A 23,928-nucleotide genomic window follows, 5' to 3' on the forward strand; every position below is an offset into this window, starting at 1 on the left:
ACAGGCATTACAGCCATAAGAACACTACAGTCTTAGAAGCAGAATTCTAATGATCCTTCTTTCCAACTCCACTTTTCTAAATGACCCTGAGTGACTGTGTAAGACTTATGCTCCTTAATGCCTTCATAATTTTTGGTACTTGTAAATACTTTGAAAATATGAGTCAACCATCATTGATGGCTTTATAGGTTACTTTTGTTTGCAGCAAAGAAAAACACTCCTATTAAAATCTGAGCATGTGCATTTTAAAGTAAAAATTGATCATTCACCTCTCTCTACAATAATCAGAGCTAATAATTTGGATACAGCCAGGATAAAGGAATATGTTGTACTAAATAAAGCAAACAGTATTTTCTTCTAAACTTTGCCATCCAGAACCTAAAACCATTTTCTTTTTTCCCTTTCTTCTAATGGTTATAAAGATGGAGATGTTGAGATGTCGATTCAAAAGGCTGGATTCAGGCACACAAAGAAGAAAGTCGTATGTAACTCAACCAGGACCTGTAAACAGGGCCTTCCAGCCATTCCATCAGGTCAGAAAACATTCCTGGTAGATCTACCAGAGCCAATATGATCTCGATATTTCTCTTTCTCTCTTTTCTTGCCAGAGGGGACCAACTCAACACTTTGGCCTTATCAACCCCCGCAGATGCTGCTCAGTGTCTCTTCCTGCCAGTTTTGGCTCAGCATGGTGTCTCCCGGGCCCACTGACTGTCGGTTGCCATAACAACATTGGGCAGAGGAGGAAGGCCTGGCGGAGCAGTGGTTGGGCCAGGTGGAGAGGAGGAGGTAGAACAGAGCTGAGCCACACAGAGTCTAGAGTCCCAAGTCCCAGCAAGAATTATCAGGAGGCAGGTGGCCATAAGAAATGAGGAAGATCCTGCAAGGGCAGGGGTGATGTGGAGGCAGAACCAGTTACTGAAAATCAGCAGACCTGGCCTCACAGGCTGTGAGAGAGAAGGAGGAAGAACCTGGTGAGAAAAAGTGGAAAGAGAAAATAAAAAGGTTAAAAAAATTATAGAGAAAGCATTAAAAAAACGTGGAAACCAAAAAGAGACATTTCTCCAACTGGAAAAATGTCACCCTCAAATATTGTGAATATAGTAAAAACATCCTTCTCCATGGCCCATTTGTGCTTGGACTAACATTATTTTAACTTGAAATTACAGAAAAGGGAAAGACCAACTTCAGGACAAAAATGATATGTACTAGTCTTGGTTATGACACACTACTGGTTCAGGCCTTATTTAAATGTGTAAACTGTGGTTGAAAATACCTATTTTGTCTTCCTCCCTGAATTGTTTGACGTCAATGAATTGTTGAATATTCAAATGCTTGGTAAACTCTAAAACATTCTACCAATGCAGGCACTCATCATCTTCTCTTGATTTTATCATTATCAGTATTTAATATGCTTCTCTTTTACTTTCCCAATTTCCTTTGAACTATCTGGAAGATTTTTTTTTCATTAATTATAGCATATTTGGACTCATGTATATTTCTTATAGGAGCAATTGAGATTTATAATGAAATAAGTCCAGATAACTTTCATTTGCCATAGTTACTATCAATAAATTTGGAACCTAATTCAATTCCAATATCTCTACTACATTTAATCAAAACATTCTTTACATTGTATATCTTTGATGGATTTCTTTTTCTCTGAACCAAAGTACCCAGAAATACAAAAAGCACAATAAGGAAAGATAATATATATATTGTATGAACATGCAAGTGACTTTAGGAATCAACTAGTTAAGGTATATTCCTTAAACTTTAACTTGATATGGGTCATCTAGTGATCTTATTAAAATACAGATCCTAATTTGAAAGGTCCATCGTGAGGCAAGACTGCAGTTCTCAGAAGTCCCCAGGTTGCTAATACTGTAGGTCCTTGAGAAGGAAGAGTGCTTGAGTTACAGATCACTTTCTTTTAATAAAATCCTCTAAAACAACTAAAAGCACATCTGTGCATATTGAAGCAATGGTGGGGAGCCCAGAGACCTGTCCCCTCACAGTCTCGGGGGGCTGTGGAATCATTTTCTAGGCACTTCCACAGAAAATTTTAGAATCTGCAGAACATGATAGGAAACACATAGTGTTCTTTTAGGGGTGCCTGGGTGACTCACGAGCATCTTTGGATTCTGTGTCTCCCTCTCTCTGCCCCTCTAGAGCTTACTCTTTCTCTCAAAAATAAATGAAAACAGTAAGAAATAATAATAATAAACAAAAAATTCTTCTAATCATAAGGAAAGAAGGACTCAGGAGAGATAAATATGAATAAATGAATTTTTAATATTCTATATCCATACACATATACCCAATATGCATACATTTAAAACATTCACACAAAGACATTTGTGTATGCATTTAGACAGCAGTTGCTGCTTTTCAGCATCCAAGCTCTACTTGGGAGGAAGCCAAGCAAAAGTTTAAAGCATAAAGAAAGTCCCTCTCTATGGCAGGTAAACTGAAAGGGCAAGTGACCTACGCTCACCCAATAAAAAGCTCATTCCAGGCACTTCAGACCTACACAGAATGAAGCTAAAATTCAGGGACAGCTAGTTATCATTCATGGTGATGACATAGAAGCAAGAATTATTATTAAGAATTATGGCTTAAGGAGTTACTATTCCAGTTAATCATGGGAAATAATTTTAAGAAAAATACAGTGGCCAACATGATGGAAGTGAAGAAACATACCAAATGGAATAAATAGAATATAAAAAAGTGGGAGAGCAGAAGAGCTTAAGATAATTGGAGAAAAGGTTTCACACTGGTAAGTACACAGGAATGAGACACACATTTGGGTTGTGTGGGCTAGCCCAGCTGCTACAGGGGCTTAAACAATAATTTGGCAGATTACTTTGGATAATCTCTAAATTCCATGAGTGCTGGATGTTATCCCCAATCCTAGGCAAAAGGTGAGCCTTTTATATCTACCATATGAATGATGGATTGATACAATTCTAAACAAACGTATAATTAGCATTTCTCAAGGTGCCCTTTAGAAACATGGAGGGCAAGTAGAAGTTCACAGGTGAGATTAGAACACTGACTAAAACATCATCATGAGCTTCAAAAGTATAAAGAAACAGAAGTCAGAAAAATTCTTCCAAAAATGACTTTTTGACTGCTCCTGGTAATATTGAAGATAATGTAAGTAGAATTATGGAGAAATATAGAATGGGAATGTATTGTTTCCTTCAGGAAGATTTCCAAATAAAAGGAAATATAAAAATGTATCAAACCTGAAATATAGACAAATGGTTGTTAAGGATAATTCCCACAATAGGGACAAAATCACTGTGTTTTTGGTAAGGGGAGTGAGTTAGGGCCAGGAGTTAAAAATTCACTGAATTGTAGGCACATTTATTTACATATAATTTTCAGTTTTAAATTTTTCATGGAAAAAGTTTTTGTTTCTTCATTATCTTCTTTGTACGCCTTCAGATTTGTTTCTTATGTATTCAATTTTTGTTTCTTTTACTTATTTTTTGGAAATCATTTTTCCTACTAATGGTTAATTTACATGTAAAATACATTTTTATTTCTTTAATTCTACCTATATCTATATATCACTTTAAAAATAAAATACATAAATTTGATACTCCCCCATTGCATACGCACACACATAACATGAATAATTTTGCAAGCAGTAATTCACACTCCTATTCTAAGACTTTGTTGGTGTATTTGGAATTTCTTATCTAGAATATTATCATTTTTAAACATTTTTTGTTTCTTTGAAAGAATTACTCAAATTTTTTTCTATTGTTTTTAACCTCTCACTGTTTTAACAACAGTGATTTAAATATTGATTCTTTGATTGGTTTTAATTATTTACCATACTTCCTTTTATGACAATTAATCATGATTATTTGTTTTTTTTTTATTTTGATTCATTCCTCAGTCCGTTGGAATACTTTTTCAATTTTTTAATCTTTTTTTTTTTCCAGAAAAGGAATGTTGGTAAAAACATTTGGAGTCCTTTTGTGTCTATTAATATCTCTCTATTGCTCCAAATATGAATGATAGCCTGTCTGACTATAACATTCTTGGGTTTCAATATATTTCTCTCAAGAGTCTTGTGTTCATTTCTCTTCCATATTTTTTGAATTGTGGAGAGTCTGATGTCAACTTGAATGTTTTTCCTTTTATAAACAAACGTTTTCCGCTGTCATCTTAATGCTTTATTAATTCATTATATTTTTAGATAAGCAATTTCCCCTGTATTTTAAGTCCCCACCAAGAAAATACTCTTCCATTTATTCTTTGGGAATTTCTTTTCCTGTGAATGGTCTGTCTTCTGCTGTATGTATCACTGACTTATTAGAGTTTTCATCAATGCCCTTTATATTTCTGAGTGTACATTTGTCTCATTTTTTACTCTAAATTCTGGGACAATTTCTCAATCTGGTACAGTAGTTGACTGGTTCAGATTTCTAGAATATTCGACATATATTTTCTGCCTTCATGCCATTACAAACCTTCGTTAACCACCCTTTTTATTTAAAAGCTATCTTTTTTGATAGGTGCCTCATTCAGACACAAAATATCCCCCTGAATCAGATACTGTTAAAGATTTTCTCTCTCATTTTTTTCAGTTAAATGTGCCCCACAGTCTCTCATAAGCATTTGTTTTTCGAACTATTGTGTGTTTCACATATCTGGTCACATTTCTCTGCTTACCTTTACAGCGGTCTACTTAGGTATTTCTACTTCGTTTTGTTTTTCAGTACGGAGAGACTAAGATGCTAACCATGAAATACATTGTACTACTCTTTTACACAGAATTAGCCAGAGAAGAAAAATTTAGGTTTGTAGTAGATTTATGTTCATTTTGTCACCTCAGATTTTCTGGAAATCTGGAAAAAAGGCAGGCTCAATAACGATGTCAAGCCAGGTCGACAGTGTCCATCAACACTATTCCACAAGATTTAGTCACTGACTGGTTTGAGCCCTTTTGTCTAAGTTGTATGACCACATTGATTAGGCAGAGGAAGCAAGCAGCAGGTGTGACAAAGCATGATGTCAATGCCACACATTTCTGAGCAAGAATACAGTACTTTCTCAGGGGTGTCAGTACTACCACCCATTAACTTTTCAATGGCCCACCTTTGCCTCTGGCACTTGTAGACTTCCTGAAGCCTGTGGGATTGTTCCATCACCTCATATTCTTAATCTTCAGGCAAGATTTTCTATTGCATCTATTGGCTCATAGCTTGATCAGTCTGATCTCAATCCTATCTCCCCTATACCATGTTTTATAAAATTCCTCCAAGCATCTGACATAAAAATGTCATCCTCCTGTCACTGTTAGGTTGTTATGGATTTTATATATCTTTCTACATATCTCATTTTATATATCTTTTTCAGCACCTTAATGGTAAATGGATGACTTACATATTGGATGAAAATCATCATCTTTAATGTTTAGTTTCTTGTTTGTTTGCTTTTCTTTCTCTTAACTTTCTTTTCTGCACATTTTGGCAGTATGAAAACAAACTAATGCTGTTTTTAAAGCTGATTAGTGAACTTATGAGATTAAACTGAGATCCTGGAATCTCCTAGATCAACTCTGTCCAATGGAACAGTAGAATAAAAGAAAAGTTCTTCTGAGGTATTCAGTTCAGAAGCCACTAGGCTCATGTGATTATTGAGGACTTGAAATAAAGTTCCAATAATTGAAGAAAACTAAAACTTTAATTTAATTAAATTTAAATTTAAATAGTCACCTGTGCCTAGTGGTGAGGGTATTGAACATTACAGTTTTAGATAAACATCCTGTAATTTCCAACATCTTTGAAAGTGAAGGTCCCTATGTCTCACACTAAATTTATAAAATCATAATCCTATGTGTGTTGGCATTGAAGAAGGGGCTGCATTTTATAAAGCTCTCTTCATGATTCTTAACGTATACTAAGATGATCTTAGATGGTTGGCTTGGAACCAGGAATAATGGAAATGAGGCTGAGAAGCATAATGACCTTGTGTTCTACTGAGCTTTAAAACAAACTAAGTCACCATGTATTATATACATTAAAAGAAATCTGACTGGAAAATGATGAACCTATGCCACTATCGCCCTCCCTTGTCTGAGGCAGACACCCTGTTAATCACTGTGTACTTTTCTCAACCCCAAAGCAGAATCTTTATCAAACAGGGACCTAGTAATCCCTGAGGATCAATCCTAGAGAGGGAACAATTTGTATCTACGTCAAATGTCAACAATCTTTTCTGTAAAGGGCTAGATAGCAAACCTTTTAGGTTTTGTGGTGCATATGTTCTTAGTTGCAACTATTCAGTCTGCCCATCAGATCATGAAATGTGTCAGAGACAATATACAAATGAATGGATGCCACTGTATTCTAATAAAACTTTAGTTGTGGACATTGAAATTTTAATTTAGTATAATTTTTTCTATATAATATAAAGTTTTCCAACCATTTAAAAATGTACAAACTATTATCTTTTGTGCATAAATAAATAGGCATCGGGCTAGATTTGGTCCCAGGTAGTAGTATGCCAACCCCCACATAGACGACAATTAAGGTCTCTTCCATTTTTAACATTTTGTAAGTCAAAGACTTTTTCCTCTACATTTCTTGGAGTAGGACGTTAATAAATGCTTTTTCTCCTTATTTCTCCTTATAATATTGGGATCTGAGTAATTCAGTATATAAAACACAGACATAATAGCAATAAGTTCCTGAGGTAAAATCTGTATGACATGAATAGCTAATGTGTATATAGATATAAAGCCAATTATAAAAACCTAACATTTTTCCTTTCAATCTACTTAAAACATCTTTAAAGGCTTTCAAATAAATTTCTCTTGAATTTCATTTCAGCAAAATAGATCAATAAAATTTTTCATTTGAAAGTATTCTAGTCATGCCATTTTTACAAAAGAACCAAGATGCTATTTATATCTAAATTGCAATTATGTTCTAAGTTAGAACAATATTTATTTCTACAACTGTACTACTAGTTTTAGTTAACATTTAACTTCCTCCTATGCATATTAAAGTGGATGAAGAAGCAACAAAAGCAAAAGCTTCTGTGAAAATAAATAAAGGAAACCTCATTTAAAATGGAGTCGGGAAGCCCTGAATCACGAGGGTGCTCTCATGCACACACCACTCCTTGCAGCTTACACAACCCAAAGAAAGAAGGAAGATAAGAATTACCTCAACAAGAGAGGACATTTTGCACATTGAAACGCAGGAATTTCATCTTCTGTTTTTAAGAGAAAGAAGGAAGATCCCTCCCTGCCCCAGCAACAATACCCTAACTACCATGTGCAACCAATGAGAAACTGCACAATTTTGAAATCTTATCCTTCTCCAATGAATTTTTGTTTAAAACAACGCTTCCCAATAACCTCCTGAAAACTAATAGAAACTGACCTTGAATGTTCAGAATTGCAATTTCTCTGCTATTCCTGATAAACTCATTTTGCTAGTAAAATATAACTAGCTATTTTTAAGGTTAACATTTATAGACATGCTGAGAGAGATCCTTGTGAGGATTCCCCCAAACATTAGCTGCCATTACCCAGTAACCCCCACTCTCCACCTTACCCTACCATGTCACTCACATTTCTAGGTCAGAATATACCATTGTGACTGAGGTCAATCTCAGCAAGGCTCTGACATACACTCCACATTTCCCCCAACACCTATGCTTTGGTTATCTGCCAACCATTATTATTACTGCCTCCACCTACATTTTATACTTTTTTAAATCTTTATTTGAGAGAGAGAGAGCATGCACACAAGCAGGGGAGAGAGACACACAGAGAGAGACAGAGAACACCAAGCAGGCTCCACCCTCAGTGCAAAGTCCCACACAGGGCTGGATACCACAAACCTAGGATCATGACCTAAGTCGAAATCAAGAGTTGGATGCTCAACCAACTGAGCCACCTAGGCACCATAAACTGTCTTCATATTTCATTTATTGCATGGGCAAGGTAAAAAAAAATAGTCAAATATCAATACATTAATTTTATGCACTCAAATTTTTAAAATAAGGGCAATCTACTCTTCTTCAACTATTGTCATAGATTTTTAATTTTGTTTTGTTTTAATTTTTCTAATTACTTGAAACATTCCCATACATGTTGGGAGGTCAACAATAGTCTTTTCTATAAAGATTGTCTTCTTTTGAAAACTATTTTTGTGACTCTAAACTTGAATTTTAATTTTATTTTGCTTATTTCCTTTTTTCATATACTACTATGTTGAATGCAATTTCAAAAGTCTTCTCTACCTAATACTCATGATTCCAACTTATTTAATAAAATTTTCTTCCTAAATAAATGGGAAATTACTAGCAACCTCTGACTGGGTTGTTAATTACTATCCTGGGGCCAAGTTGATGTATCATTGTCAACAATACTAAAAAGCAAAATGGAAAAGAGCAAAACAAATTTACCTATAGATTTTAAAATAAATATTCCAATGTTAAAATTTATAAACCATTTCACATATACTTATTATTCACTATTTTTCTTAAGTCAAATTTTCTAAAAGACTGAAAATATTGAAATGGAAAGAAAATACTAAAAGAAAGATACAGAAGGAACATCTCTCATTTCCCATGAATTCCAAACACCTAGGCATTATATAAAAAGGAACCATCATTTTATTTTAAATAAAAATGCTTAATGTTTTACCTTATCCTGATTATCTGTAAATTATATTCATGAGTCAAATATAATAGTTTCATAGCTCAAAGTGATTTCAAAATCCCTTTATTTTACACATAAGACACAAAGACTAGAAAAGCTATGATATTGGTGTTCAGCATCAGTAGAATCAATACAAGGATGCTTCAAAGATAGTTCCTTACCTGTCTGACAAGGTCAGTAAGTCCTGTTAAAATAATTTGATTTCAGGTGGCTCTTTTTGGGTCAATAGTAAGTGTGATATAAAAAAAAATTGCTCACACTTATGGTACATCTCTTATTTATATTACTTGTAGGCTAAGATAACCAATATGTTAATTTTTCATACTAAATCCTAGAATATAAGTAGCCACACACATGTGGAATTATCCTATTTCACCTACCTAGCAGGTGAAGAAATGACAATCATTCATTATCATCATGCTCAAATTATTTTAAAACAGAAAATATACTTTGTTACACACCAGTACACCTGATACACAATGATCAACAACATGATGAGAATTATTTTTCACTTGGGTAACAGGTGTGGTAAGTCAACACTGAATAAAATGGAGAAAGGGTACAAACTTCAGACACTGAAGTATCCTGGTCTAAATGAATGCTTCCCAACACAGCCTATGGGCTTGTGAACCTATTTACTCAGATGCAAACAAATTTATAATATAGTGTAGTACTATTTGTGAAAATGAGTCAAATTTTATATAAAATATCTGGTAGAGTATCTGAAGTCATATTCACTCAATGGCAGTATTCTTTCTCCTGTCTGTTACTCCCTGTAGGAGGTCCTGTAGTAATTTGCTAAATATTACCATTTTGGTCTGACAGAATTATTATAACTTTACATACCTAACTGCTACAGTTACTTAAACAAAGATGATATATAATTGCTGAATTATAAAACCATTAGCCCAAGAGATTAAAAACCATCACAAGAAACTCAAAATTCTTCTCATGTCTTAAGACCACTGAGCCAAAAGTGGAGTGAGTGATTTCCCTTCTGTATTTTATAAGAAGCACAGAAATAGAAGTTTGGAAGAGTCAGACTTCTGGCAAAATTAAACTAGTAGGCTACTTTTTTTTTTCTTTTTAGAAAGAAGAGAGGTTGGGGATTCATGCTCTTGACAGCTCATTCAATGACTCTCCAGAAAGTGGTGGGAAAGAATTTGAAAATTTAAACTTCAAAGGAAAATAATATGAACATATCTCTGTGCAATAAATAAGTAGCCCTGCTTTCCATGCCAACTCTGACAGCTATTATTAGACCCCACTGGTTAATTAGACAAACATATTTGGCTAATTTCCCTTCAAATTCACCATCAATGTCAACACTTTTGGATAATCCTAAAAGGCTGGGAATTTACAAGTCATAAACATTTAACAAAATAGCTAAGCTTCTTAAAATACTTTTCCCATCTGTGTTAAGCCACAGAAAATCTAACCGGAACAGCATTATATCCCTCAGCCTACATGAGTTTTTATTAGAGATAGTAAGTTACTTAGAGCTCTGTGCTTTAAGTGTAAGGGGAGAAACATAACACAACACAACAACAACAACAATAAACATGTTTTGGTTACGTTAATAACCTAAGATTAGTAGGAAAAAACATGTATTAGTTTGTAATTAAGTGGTCATTCTTCACTGGGCCAAAATATATATACTAAACTCTTAACATCTTTTTGTTCAATGATTCAATTGGGAATTACATGTCAACAAGTCTCTGTGTAGTCTTGCTACAACTATCTCTCCCCCTTCCTTTGGGCTGAAGCCAGTTTTGCCTTCTATGCTTTCCTGAAATTCACCAGCTCTTTCCCTCCTTGGGGACTTAGCATGGGCCTAAAATACTCTTTGCTCCCTGCTCCTTCCTCCATCAGTTTTCTGTTTAGATGTCACCATCTCAAAGAGGCCTTCTCTGATTATCCTTCCTCAGTAGATTACTCCTGCCTGGGGATCGTGGGTCACTGCACCATATTCAGTTCTTTTATACACAGCTCATAATTTATATTTATACATTCTTAATTTGTTCTCTTGTTCAGTGTCTGTACCCTGTGCTGCACAGTCTATTTTATTTGCCAATGTATATTCAAACCCTAGCATAGTGCCTGGTGCATGATAGGTACTCAGTAGACATTTATTTAATGAATCAATCCACAAAGAACTCACAGAATAAATGGATGAAAGAATAGCATTGGTGAGCCCCTGCTCTATAACCATTTTCCTTTTAAATCAGTACAAATTACCACCGTCTTGCTAAATTCTGCCATGGTGACTACCTGTACAAAAATCTAACAAGTCACTATTTAGACTTCTGGTCAGTTTGAGAATGTTCCACTTAAATGAGGATTTTTTTAAACTAGGAAGATTGAAATGTCTAGTGTATAAGTAAATATGCCATATTATACAATAGGAAAATAATTGGTCATTAGAAGCTACATGGTATTTGGACAATGGATTTATTTTTTAAAAACCTACTTTTGGCATATATGCATATAGCATTCACACTTTGAAAGAAGCCATACACTACATCACTAGATCTTTCCAAGTGCTCAAGTCTCTCTTCCCCTAAATGTCATCTGCATGACCACACTTAGGGATCTTGCCTAAGGATCCCCCAGTCCCTAAACCAACAACCAGAGACCTACTGTGTTCTACTCTCATTCCAACCTAATTCAAGCCTACACATTCACTTTCCACTTTGCTCTTTTCTTTTTGACCCAACTTCTAGTACCATTTATGAAGTTCCTTAAAAATCTTGCTTACTTTTGGGCAAGTTTATTTTTATCCATAAATGTCTTTTCATGGCCTCCCTTCAAATCATCAGTTGCACTATAAAATGTGGCCTTTCCCACAATGATCTAGTAAGCCCTTCAGCACTCTTGCTGGTACTTTTATACCCCTACTCTGCTTAATGCACTGAAAGTCTGGGCCTTGCTCCCCAGTGCTACTTTCTGATCACTGATCAACTCTGTTTCACTTTTCTCTATCCAAAGTCCATAGGATTGATTTTTATCAGCCATTTCACCATCATTTATCATCCCTCAACTCACCATTACCTTCTTCAACCATTTCTGTGCCTGATTCATCATCTTCCTTTCTGCTCCTTCTCTTCTGTCATCATTCATGACTTCAACATTACAGTTGATATTCTGACTCATTATTGTTCACCATCCTTTACTTTCTTTGACCTTTGACTCCAACAACCATCAGCCTTTAATGAGTACAGTCATATCCTGGATCTTGACCCAACACCTCCAACGTGAAATATTTTTGTTGCTCTGAGCATGAGCTGATTATAGATCACATAACCTTTAACTTCATTTTGTTTAATTCCATTTTTTAAATTATGTTTTTGCTTTCACTAGCTCTCTGCTTCTTCCGCAGAGGAAGAGGGCCAATAATGTCCCTTGTCCAGCTGAGGCTCCTTGGTCAGTCACTTCAGTAGCAACTGACACATTAGGTACCAAGTTTCTTGGCTTCCTCTCACACACACATTGCATTCCCCAACCTATTGTGACTTATGTCTCCTGACAGCTTGTCCTGAATGGGTGCCTAAGAGGCTATCTCCTGGTCTTCCAAAAGTGGACTGGCCCCATGGAGCTCAGCTTTATGGGAAAATGGGAAGAGTCCTTCTACTCACTGTTCCAAATCACCCTCTGTCACTTAATGTTCAGAGTGACAGGACTTCAGGCTCAAGTTCCATAAATCCTCCCATGAGATAGCTCCCATTTTTTCTTCCTCTGTACAGACTCCTCTGCCATATGTACTCCTCCAGGAGATAACTTCCACCACATACAAGCAAACAACAAACACGTGCAAACTAAACTAACAATCCTATATCGACAACATTAACAACAATTCTCCATCCCATAAATCCTCACAAAACATCCTCCACTTCTCCCCCAGAAATTTCAGTTTGTTCTGTAGGTAGATATTGACATTGCATTTCTGTTTTTATGGGTAGCACCGAGACACACACACACACACACACATACACACACACACACGAATATTATGTCCCAAAATTGATTTTAAATATCTATTTAGTATTCTCATTACACTGAATGCCAGCCATTGAGTACAAACTAGTTGTTTTCTCTAGTATTAATAAATTTATTCTAAGATCATAAGAATTTCATGAGCAAATATAGATACCTAGCTTCCAATCATAACAATTCTGACTTGGTAGGTCTGAAGTGGGGCCTTGACTCTGTGTTTTAACAAGCACCCTAGATACTTCTGATTCATAATTTTAAGAATACTGCTTATCATGCACCGGCTGCTGCTTGGGGCTTAGCTCTAATGAGACATCAATCAATCATAACTAAAATACTATGGGCTTGCTCTTTGGCACATCTGCTCAATCTGCTAGATCTGAGATAGGAAAGACTTCTAGAAGACCAAATCCATTACATTGCTTGGAATACTGTATTGGACTAACCAAGTCTAGAAACTCAGTGCTGACCCCAACTGATGTCCCTGCCAGGCCTCCTTTCTTTGCCTTATGTAGCACAAAAGGCAGGATGTGTCTACAGGTTGAAGCTGAGCTTATTATAAAATTTCCTCTGTATGCCAGAGTGAAATAGTGATATATTACCTATTTGTTTCTGATGCTAATGCTTATGCTTACAGTTCGAATATTACTGTATTTATTGGAGTATTAAATATAATATTTAAAAAATGGTAATAATAAGCAACCTTAAATAATAACAAGCAATCTTATTCACCCTTAAAAAGAGTTTACTTTTGGTGTACTAAGATGGTACTTATCAGAGCACGATGCAGAAACCACCTGTATTGAAAATGTCATGAGATTCTTGTTAAATAAACAGATCCCTGGGCCCCATTCGGTGGTATTAAATAGACTCCAGAAACCTGCAAATCTGCGCTTTAACATACAACTTCTGGTGGCCCCAATGCCCCCATACAGTTTCCCCTAGGGCACTAGCTCCAGAAAGTTAAGCAGTCACCTGGGGAGCTTTTGCAAACTACTCAACCTCATCCTTGGCTTAAAAAATCAAAATCTGAGGGTGATGGAAAGAAGGATATGAAGGTACTATTTGAAGAAGCCTTTCTAATAATTTTTTAAAATATGGAATTCAGAGGCAGAAGTTGAAGTTAATAAAGCTTTTTAGTTCATGGTGCATCATCATTATTAACATGTGTGAGGTCCTTTTTGTTTGGTTTCGTTTATTTTTCCCCTTCAAGCCAGTAGTCCTACTCCCATTTCATATCCTCAACTCTGTATAGTTTCTACAAAATATGTAGTGTTGTTTTGTGTACCCATGGGCTTTTGATTTGCACAAGTCTATCAGATGATAGATTTTTTTATTTTTTTCATTCAATATTTTTTTAAGAGTTAAACATGTTCAAGAGTAATTCATTTGCTAAGTCATTGTTGCTAAGAGCTGTGTAGTATTACATAGCATGCAACTACACATCCAATAAATTTCATTTATCCATTTATCTATTCCCCTGGGGAGTGGCATCTAGGTTGCCTCCAGTACTCCACTACAATAAACAACTGTAAACAAGTATTTCTCTGAATAACACATTGAGGGGAGAGCTTGCTGAGTTATGAAAATTTCACCTTGAACTGCCAGATTGCTCCCTAGATTGACTGCACTGAGCTTACATATTACTAGCAAGTGAGGCTGAGCACTTTTTCATGGCCTGTTAGTAAATTTCCCTCTTATGAGCCATCTACTCATATACATGTGGACTACTGTTCTATTGAATTGTATATTTTTCTTTTTGATTTTCTTCTTTTAAAACCACTGATTGAGATATGATCAATGTGCCAAAAGCTGTACATATGTAATATATACAACTTGATATGTTTGGAGATAAATATATATCATGAAACTATCACTACAATCTATCCCATAAACATATCCATCACCTCCAAAAGTTTTCTCCCACCTTCTTTTATCATTTGTTTTGATGGTAAGAACATTTATAAGATTTACCCTCTTAGCAAATTTTTAAGTATACAATTCAATATTATTAACTATAGACTCTATGCTTCCTGAGACATCTCTAAGACATCTTAATCTTGAATAAATGAAACTTTGCACCTTTGATAATACCTCCCCATCCCCGCCCCCCCCCACCTCCTAGCAACCATCATTCTATTGTCTGCTTCTATGAGTTTGACTATTTTAGATTCCTCAAATTAGTGGTATCATGTAGAATCCGTTCTTCAGTGTCTGGTTTATTCACTTATTCACTTCTTAGCATAATGCCCTCCATGTCCTTTCATGTTGTTGCAAATGGCAGGGTTTCCGTCTTTTCTAATGCTGAATATTATTCCATTGTATGTATACATCATATTTAAAAATAATTTTTTGACCACATAAAACTTACTAGTTTTAGTTGTTGCAAATATCATTCAGTATGTCATGTTTGCTTTGCCTATAATTATTTTATTGAACAATTCAAAATATTATATGTAATACATTCTTTTCTCCCCTTAATTTTTGTGTATTTGGGTCCATTTAGATATTTTAAAAATCCTTCTTTACACCAAGATACAAAACCATTAGCTTACATTTTTCTAGATCTATATTTTTATCTATCATAAGTATTTGATCCTTCTGTCATTTGTTTGTGGGCTTATTTATTTATTTATGAGAGAGAGAGAGAGAGAGAGAGAGAGAAAGAATCTTAAGCAGACTCCATGCTCAGCACGAAGGCCAACTTGGGGCTTGATCTCACTACCTTGGTATCACAACCTGAGCCAAAATCAAGAGCGGCATGCTTGACTGAGCCACCAAGGAGCCCCTGTCCTGTCCTTTTCTTTAAGTGTAAGAATTTAACTTTATTTTTCATAAAGTGAGCCAGTTACTCCAACATTAGTTAGCAAACAATTATCCTTCCTCTACTGAGTTTTGTGCTACTTAATACACTAAGTTTCCATATGTAATAGATTTGTTTCATTGAGCTGTGTGTTCCTGCACCAACATTTTATTCTTTATTAATGTGGACTTATACTTTGTCTTAAATGCTATAGTGCAACTCATCTTCCTTGAGACACTTTAAAGTGAGTTTGTATAATTCTGAAAAACATCTTGCCAGTTTTTATTAGAATTGATTCTAATGATTTATAGATTTATAAATTTATAATTTATAGATGAATCAGTATTGATGAACATACTGCATATCTCCACTTATTCTTTTCTGTTTAATGTTTTTAGGTTTATTTCTTACTTGCTTTATAGATGCATTATGATATATTTTGTTTTACTCTTATTTCTGATGATGCTATTACTGGAATAGGAGAAAACAATACTTCTAAGTTAATCTTGTGTATCTGGTTATTTTGCTGTTATTTCTAAAGGCTGTCTATCACTTTTGAGGGATTTTCCTTAGCAAGTGGTCATTTAATCTATAAACAGAGTTTGGATCATCCCTTCAGATATTTCCTCTTGTTCCTTTTTCTTATCTTATTGTATTTCCCAGGACTTTTGAAATGTCATGAGTGATAGTTATAACAGAGGGCATCTGCATCTGGTCTTTCATCACAAAATAGGCTCATCCAAATTTTCTTACTAAGTTGAATATTCGATCCAAGTTTTTGAAAAAAGGCTTTATTAACTTTAAATATGGTTTTATTTTGTCTCTGAATTTTATTATAAATATGTGTTTTTAATCACATTCTATCAAATGCTTTTTCTCAATTTTTAAAATAATTATGTGTTCTTTCATGGTCCATTAGTGTAGCAAATTATGTTGATTGATTTTTAATGACAAGGCATACCTGTCCTCTTGGGATAAACCTGAATGTGACATATTGCAATATTATAATTTTTTTATGTTTATTCATTTTGAGAGAGAGAGCGTGCACACATGTATACACAAGCAGAGGTTGCCGGGGGCAGGGGGAGAGGGAAAGGGAAAAACAACCCCAAGCAGTCTCTGTGTTGTAAGCACAGAGCTGGACATGGGGCTCGAACCTGTGAACAGTGAGATCATGACCTAAGCTGAAACCAAGAGTAAGACACTCAACAGTCTGAGCCACTCAGGCATCCCATGACTGTGTGGAGCCTGCTTCAGATTCTCTCTCTCTGCCACTCCCCTGCTCACATTCTATCTCTCTCTCTCCAATATAAATATCTAAACAAAACAAACAAAAAACAGATTTATCTTTAATCTTCCCTATTGCTTTTATTCTCTATGTCATTAATTTGTTATTATTTTTAACAGTTTTTATCTCTTTGGGTTTATTCTAAAATTTTTCCTCATATTAAGTTAAAAGCTTCGCTCACTTACTTTCTAGGTTTATTCTTTTTGATAAACACACAGTTAATGCTTTCATACTTTTCTCTATGTGTTTCTTTAGCTGTATTTATGAAATTCTGACATACTTTTTCATTCAGTTCTAAGAATTTTGTCATTTTTATGGCTTCATCATCACAAATGTTATTAAAGAGTATAATTTTTAGTTTTTAAGCTATTATTTCATAATTATTATTATTTAATCTTATTGCTTTGGGGTTAGGAAAGTCTGTATGATGTCAATCCTTTAATCAGACACAAAGTCTGTATATGTGGGGGAGGGTTATGTCTTCAAAAATAATATGTAACTTCTTTTTTGTAAGATGTAAATTTCCTTATATATCTATCAGTGAAAAACATTATGTTGTTGCCCCTATTCCATAACATTGTTTTCTGTTTTGTATTTTTGATCTTTGGTTTTAATTTTCCTAAATTTCATGTTAATAGATCTTGACATTGGAATTTTTCCTCCTTAGTGATATTCTTTCACACTTTAAGTCATTTTAGCCTGAAGCATTTCATTTTTCTTTAACTTATAAAATCTGTATGATTAGCTTGACAATTATTTTCTTCCACTTATTTTTATCTCTCATTTCAAGATTCCTACTATATGGATGCTGAAGTCTACCTTCATACCTTCATATCTCTTAAATTAAAAGAAAAAATATTCCTTTCTCCTTTCTTGTTAGCTCCAATTTACTCATCTGGTTCTACAGAAACTTATTCATTCTGTGGCTGTATCCATTCTACTATTCAGTATCTTTTTATTGAATTTTTAATTTACCAAGCTATTTCATACTTAATTTTTCCTATTAGTTCTTTTTTTTCCCTATTAGTTCTTAAAAACAACTTCTGTTTCCTTTTATCAGTATCTTTTCTTACCTCTGAGAAATTTACTGAGCTGATTTTAAAAAGGTATTTTCTCAACAGTTCTACTTCATGGCAAATAAGCTGTTCAGTTTTCTGTTTCTCTCTAAAGGAGTTATATTGGAGCACCTGGGTGGCTCAGGCGGTTGAGCATCCAACTTTGGCTCAGATCATGATCTCATGATTTGTGGGTTAAAGCCCCGCATTGGGCTCTGTGCTGACTGCTGGCTCAGAGCCTAGAGAATGCTTCAGATTCTGTGTCTCTTTTTCTCTCTGTCCCTCCCCTGTTCATGGGCTCTCTCTCTGTCTCTCAAAAATAAATAAATGTAAAAAAAAAAGATTTAAAGCAGTTATATTCCTCAGAGGGTTTGCTATTATTCCCTAGGATCTCATATTCCTTACCTGGCAATATATACCCAGAGGGAGGGATGGGAGTCCAGGCATTAATGTGCCCCTTCTGATAAGGTTAGGTGTTGGGCCAAAGCTCACTGTAAAAATCCACTGACATGACAGCCATCATTCTTTGGTAACCCTCAACAAATGGCCCTGCCGATAGAAAATCTTCCTGTATCCCCACCCAGGTACTGCTTTTTCCCTAAAGCTATGTCCCTAACTTATAATTACTTAGACCTTGGGGTCTGAAGGAGGATGGGGGAGAAATGAAGGAAGGAATACACCAGAGTTGACTGGGCTGCTTGTTGTAATCCACTCACTAACCCCAGACAGTGTAAGAAACAACCAATCCCTGAACTGCTCTTCGCAAATGTGGCCTGTTTTCTATCTCATGGTGGAATGGGAGAGGACCAACGGCTCACCCAGTAATATGTGCAGGAGAGGCATCTGCATGCCATGAAATGGTTCTACCCTGCCCTTGACCCCTAGACTTTCTTCTCCCTGGGTTGCTACATCTCCCTCCACTCAATCCTACCCTCTTTCCCAGGGGTTTCTCAGGATGTAGCAATGTGACTCTTGTTTCCATGGTATCAGTACATATGCAGCATTTAAAGGGTTATAAAGGAAATCAGAGAATTACGTTGGTTCTCTATCTTGACAGAGACTAAAATCTATTGTCAGATATGTCTGATAGATGCAATTCCCTCCATGTTGAAAACCTTTAATATCTATACACAATTTGGACATATTTGGACAATTATTTGGCTTTCAGTTTGTAAAAGATAATGTTTCTTGTATTAAAATATAAGATCAAAATGCTTTTGTAATTCCTGAAATCAATGTTTTTAAGGACTGGATATGGAATTTTTCAAGGTATCTATAGTAATTTTATATAGACTATATTATATTGATAGGGTCCCTTATATTTAAACACCTATATTACAGGATATATTTTACTTAATAATGGCAAATCACTTTTTCATTATATTATTTCTTCATGTTTTGTTTAAGGCTTTCTCATCTCCTTTTGTAAGTGAAATTTATCTCTACTTTCTCAAAACTTTTTAAGTTTATTTATTTTGAGAGAGAGAAAGAGCACAAGCAAGGGAGGGGCAGAGAAAGAGAGGGAGAAAGAGAGAATCCTAAGCAGGCTCCAGATTCCATGCTGAGCCCAATGCGGGGTTCAGTCTCATGTCTGTGAGATCATGACCAGAGCAGAAATCAAGAGTTAGATGCTTAAACACTCCAGGAGCTCAATTTTTCTCAAGTTTTTGAAATTTTTACTTAAGTTCCAGTTACTTAACATACAGTGTAATATTAATTTCAAGTATGTAATAGAGTGATTCAACGCTTCCATAACACCTAGTTTTCATCACAAGTGTACTCCTTAATCCCCATCACCTATTTAACCCATCCCCCTACCCACCTAACCTCTTATAACTAAGTTTGTTCTCTACAGTTAAAAGTCTGTTTCTTGGGGCATCTGGGTGGCTCAGTCGGTTAAGCATCCAGCTTCACCTCAGGTCATGATCTCACTGTTCGTGGGTTCGAGCCCCGCATCAGGCTCTGTGCAGACAGCTAGCTCAGAGCCTGGAGCCTGCTTCAGATTCTGTATCTCCCTCTCTCTCTGACCCTCCCCTGCTTATGCTGTCTCTCTCTGTCTCTCAAAAATAAATAAAAAACACTAAAAAAAATTTTTTAAGTCTGTTTCTTCATCTGCCTCCTCTTTCCCCCACTTTAATCATTTATTTTGTTTCTTAAATTCCATGTATGAATGAAATAATATGGTATGTCTTTCTCTGGCTGACTTATTTCACTTAGCATAATACTCTCTAGTTCCACCTATGTTGTTGCAAATAGCAAGATTTCCTTCTTTTTTATGGCTGAGTAAAACTTCAGTGTGTGTGTGTGTCTGTGTGTGTGTGTGTGTGTGTGTGTGTGTGTGTGTGTCTGTACCCACACTATATCTTCTCTATCCATTCATCAGCTGATGACACTTGGGCTGTTTCTATAGTTTGACTATTATAGATAATGCTGGAATAAACATTGGGATGCATGTGTCCCTCTGAATTAGTATTTTTGTATTCTTTGGATAAATGCCTAGTAGTGCAATTGCTGGATATAGGGTAGTTCTATTTTTAATTTTTGAGGAAACTCCATACTGTTTTCAATTGTGGCTGCACCATTTGCATTCCCACCAACAGTGTAGGAGGGTCCCCCTTTTTCCACATCCTAACACGTGTTATTGTGTTGTTGGTTTTAGACATTCTAACAGGTATGAGGTGATATTTCATTGTATAGATTTGTATTTCCCTGATGATCAGTGATGTTGAGCATCTTTTCATGCATCTGTTGGCCATCTGTGTGTTTGCTTTTGAAAAATGTCTATTCATGTCTTCTGCCCATTTTTTAACTGGAGTATCCATTTTTGGGTGTTGAGTTTTATAAATTTTATATATATATATTGGATACTAACCCCTTATGAAATATATCATTTGCAAATATCATCTCTCAATCCAAAGGTTGACTTTTGATTGTTTCCTTCACTGTGCAGAAGGTTTTTATTTTGATGAAGTACCAACAGTTTATTTTTGCTTTTGTTTCCCTTTCCTCAGGAGACTCATCTAGTAAAAAATTGCTATGTGCAATGTCAAAGAGGTTACTGTGTGTGTTTTCCTCTAGTTTCATGTTTCACATTGAAGTCTAACTCATTTTGGATTCACTTTTGTGTATGGTGTGCAGAGTTCTAAGTACCTAGAAGAGAGAATGGATGGTGAAAAAAGAGAAAGACAAAGTCCATACTGAGAGAAGCTCACGATTTTTTCTTCAGCTTTCCCAACACCATTTGTTGAAGAGACGGTCGTTTTCCCATTGGGTATTCTTGCCTGCTTGGTCAAAGATTAACTGACCATATTGTTGTATGTTTATTTCTGAGTTATCTATTCTGTTCCATTGATCCATGTGTCTATGCTGTGCCAGTACCATACTGTTTTGATCACTATAGCTTTGTAATATAATTTGAAACTTATGAAACACTGATGAGAGAAATTGAAGAAGACAAAAAGAAATAGAAAGACATTCCAAACTCATGGATTGGAATAAAAAACACTGTTAAAATGTCTATACTACTCAAAGCAATCTACACATTTAATGCAATCAGTATTATTTTTCACAGAGCTAGAACAAACAGTCCTAAAATTTATGTAACCCCTGAGTGGCTGTGTTGGTTAGGCCTAAAGTCTCAGGTCATGATCTTGCAGTCTGTGTGTTCAGGCTCTGCACTGGGCTCTGTGCTGACAGCTTGGAGCCTGGAGCTTGCTTCGGATTCTGTGTCTCCTTCTCTCTCTGCCTCTGTCCCCCTCATGCTCTCTCTCTCTCTCTCTCTCTCTCTCTCTCTCTCTCTCTCTCTCTCTCTTTCTCTCTCTCTCAGATAAATAAATATTTTTTAAAAATTTTAAATATTTGTATGTAGCTGCAAAAGACTTCAAATAGCCAAAGTAACCTTGAAAATGAAAAGCAAAGTTAGAGGCATCACAATTCAGAACTTCGAGTTATAGTCTCAAATTATTTTTATGGATTGTTATTTTATTAAAGAATTGTCACATCTTCTTATAAAAATATAAGATGGCCTCCTATATCTATCCCTTGAATGTTGAAGGATTAATCAGTTAATGTATCAATGGATTAGACTACATGAAATTTCCATTGAATTTGTTTTGGCCTAGATACATAGACATTCTATATGGTTTTATCTATGACTATTAGGGAGAACACTCCATAAAGAAGTTCTAATCAAGTTTTTACTTCACTAGGAGTAAACACTGACACACTGGTATTACTATTTTGATTAAGTAGAAAAATATTCTTAATTTCTCTCCCAAACTTACCACACGCATTTGGAATGATACACAGATGTATACTTTAAGAACAATTCTAGACAAATAAAAAACCTATCCCTTTACTTACTAATCTTCTGGCCTATGATGTTCTAGATAAACATAGCAAAATTAGTTTCATCTACTCCTTGCCTTATTCTGGCCTTTCTTACAAGGCAAAGTACATGGGAAAAACAAAACAAAACAGTGAACCAAGAATTCATGGGAGAGTCTTTCAAGTTCATTTTCTGGGTGAATGCTTCTCTACCCGACCACCAGAACAGAGGAGCTTCCAGAAAGTTAGAGAATTGAAAAATAGGAAAAAAGAATGAGTCACAAGAGGGTCTTATCATTTTACTAAAAGGGAGATTGGATAACAAACTTGGAAAATCACTGCAACTTATTATACATATGAGGTTATCATGGAGTATTTTATTTCTCAAATTAAGTATACACCATAATTAGTCTGTAAGGCTATGAAATTCTTCTATAAATAAAGAATATTAAAATGCCATAGGTCATGTTAATATAAAAGAGTTTTCTTGCAAATTAAACTGCACAATAGAAATCTGGGGATTTTAATAAAGAAGTCCCCTTAGATAGAGTCCAGTATAAGCCTTCCTCATAAAAGATTATGTTTTAAAAGTGAAGTTTCCAGGACAAAATTTTGAAAAACTAGTTGTGACCCTGTGTTAACCAGTTAGCGATTTGCTTCTTGTATATAGAAAACAATTTTAGAAGGTAAGATGGTAGAGAGAACTAAATATTCATCTGCTGTACCTTCAGGGAATATATTTCAGAACGTACTCACTGATTTCAGGATTGTCTGAGCTCATCAGAGATAAGTTTGTGTCTTAGAAACCCTCCTCTCTTATTCTTCCTGTGATCATGATGGCTTCCAGCTCTCCTGCTCTAAGAATCCAGATCGACTGCTTCTTTCATGACCTGTTTCAAAGCTCACCTTAAAAAGGATCTCCTAAGTATTCTGAAAATATGTCTCATACTCTCTTGACCATTCTCAGGTAGGAAAGTTTATAGTACTTCCAGGAGAGTGAGCCACACCCTCTAAAGTCCACCAGAGTCTCTCTCACTCCTTAATTTTTCATTCTCCTTTTGTGTATTATACATTACCCTCTCTTTGATATCCTCTTTTAAAAAAACAAGTGTCTGGGGAAGAGTTAACATTAGATCCTTAATAGTTTAGAATTAATGAGATTACTAGACTATGTCACTTTGGCCCAGAGCTCTTAGCAGAGTTCTAAGTACCTAGAAGAGAGAATGGATGGTGAAAAAAGAGAAAGACAAAGTCCATACTGAGAGAAGCTCACGATTTTTTCTTCAGTTTTCCTAATTAGACACATAACTATATTTTGTTTAGTGTAAAAAGTAAGATTATGGGGATATAGCCAAATTGCCTCGGTTAAAAAGCAGGCACTACCACTAACATTGGGAAAAGTACTTCATTTTTCTATCCCTTGGTTGGCTCATTTACAGAACGAAAACAATGTATTTCCACTGTTGTTTTGAGCGTTACATGAGGTAGTGCATATAAATTCTTAGAACAGTGGGTGGTACAGAATAAACACACAACATTATCTTCCTTTGCTTTTCTCTGCCTTGTCTCATCCAATATGTGCAGCTCTAGGGCCCAGGATTCTGATGTTTTAATGGATCGACAGTTGAAATCCTCACTTGTTCCCCTCTTTATAGCATAATAATCCATACGTTCATCACTAAGCAGGACAGCTATTGCCTAGGACACCTATCCTGCCTCTTCATGAATGTGTTTTCCTAAAGACAAAGATCTCTATTAAGTCACAGCC

At 35.3% G+C, this 23,928-nt stretch overlaps 1 long non-coding RNA gene across 2 annotated transcripts; it reads right to left on the bottom strand.

The window, feature by feature from the left end:
• Nucleotides 1–223: 223 nt before the first annotated feature.
• On the bottom strand, nt 224–7,546 carry LOC115306287. 2 transcript variants are annotated; one of them, XR_003915296.1, is made up of 2 exons: nt 7,413–7,546; nt 224–971 (listed from the first exon to the last, which is right to left on the bottom strand). It is a non-coding gene; the product is annotated as an uncharacterized LOC115306287 (long non-coding RNA). The 2 variants fall into 2 exon arrangements; XR_003915293.1 differs by having other exon boundaries at nt 7,194–7,546.
• Nucleotides 7,547–23,928: the final 16,382 nt, after the last annotated feature.

The sequence above is a fragment of the Suricata suricatta genome, chromosome 2, assembly GCF_006229205.1.
Source record: "Suricata suricatta isolate VVHF042 chromosome 2, meerkat_22Aug2017_6uvM2_HiC, whole genome shotgun sequence".
NCBI classification, from domain to species: Eukaryota; Metazoa; Chordata; class Mammalia; order Carnivora; family Herpestidae; genus Suricata; species Suricata suricatta.